The sequence below is a fragment of the Chrysoperla carnea genome, chromosome 3, assembly GCF_905475395.1.
Source record: "Chrysoperla carnea chromosome 3, inChrCarn1.1, whole genome shotgun sequence".
Classification (NCBI taxonomy): domain Eukaryota; kingdom Metazoa; phylum Arthropoda; class Insecta; order Neuroptera; family Chrysopidae; genus Chrysoperla; species Chrysoperla carnea.
The window spans coordinates 13825809-13827073 of record NC_058339.1 but is presented as its reverse complement, the minus strand read 5'-3'; the positions used below and the strand labels follow the sequence as shown (position 1 = coordinate 13827073).

General features: G+C 28.5%; 1 non-coding gene across 1 annotated transcript; it reads right to left on the bottom strand.

Moving 5' to 3' along the window:
- Positions 1-535: 535 nt before the first annotated feature.
- Trnal-caa lies at positions 536-649 on the bottom strand. The gene is made up of 2 exons: positions 612-649; positions 536-580 (listed from the first exon to the last, which is right to left on the bottom strand). It is a non-coding gene; the product is annotated as a tRNA-Leu (tRNA).
- Between the last annotated feature and the right edge of the window lie 616 nt (positions 650-1265).

The following is a 1265-nucleotide window of genomic DNA, read 5'->3' as shown; positions in this document are numbered from 1 at the left end:
TATATTTCTATATGAAAAAATCTAGAGAGTGTGATCAAAAACTACCTAAAATAGTTCGACAATCTTGTACCTAGTTTATAATAATACCATAAAAATATAAGGTTGTCGATCATAAGAAAACAAAATCTCAATTTAATTATGTGTTCATCAAAGATCCATTATTTGATGAACAGAGATTTTAGTTAGAGTATTGAAGAGCGATATCTATATTATCAAATTTATAAGCATCACATGCACACAATATATTATATATTTTTGTAGTTGCGTGGTATCATAAAACTTATAGACTCAAGAATAATAAATCTAGATATTGTTACAGTAGATTCTTGGAACTGGCTTTCATTTTCTTCCATAATTTTTAAATGTATTCTGGGCCCAAGTTTACATTTTTGATCATAACCATTATTGAATTTTCAAAATTGTTGAATTTCTACAAATATTTAAAAATTTGTATTTTGAAGGGATGTCTGTGCGCAATCAACAGTAAAAGTTGTTCTTGAAAAGCTTTTATCAATCAAATACATTTAAAAAAAACTGTCAGAAGTGGGATTCGAACCCACGCCCTCAGAGAGGACCAGAATCACTGATCTAATATACAGTCAAGTTATTCACTTGAGTCTGGCGCCTTAGACCGCTCGGCCATCCTGACAGTTGATTATTTACTTCAATAAAATGTTACACAAATAAAATAAAAATTACACAATTTTATTGAATTATAACAAATATGTATATAACCCCTCAACATCTGATGTTTTATGATCATCCTACAGGAATGTTGTTTGGGAAGCAATTACCATTGTTTGCATTTCTGTATGTAGTTATTTACATTAATGTGATGAGGGTCTTTGTGTAAGGAACTAACTTCATGCAAACAATACATTGGTCTATAAAGCCCGCCCAACAAAGCGATCCAACGCTTTATATATTATTATTATTATTATGATTCTATGTATTTCATCTTATTCATCTCATATCACCGTCATAATGGCTCATAAAAATGGTTATATACCTAAAATTACTAGAATTTTCCATTAAACAAAGACTATAAATCAAATTCATAAAAATATAGATTTTTGTTTTTTATTTTAGATAATCTTTTTTAAGGATGTATGAGCATGACAACAATGTTTGATTTAAAGGCTCAAAATTTTTTACTCAGAGAATATTTGGTTAAAATTTCAGCATAGATACCCATTAAAATTTGTAAGTCATTGGAAATCGATATAAAATACATTGGCTTTTATGGAGGAATCTCATAAAACGAC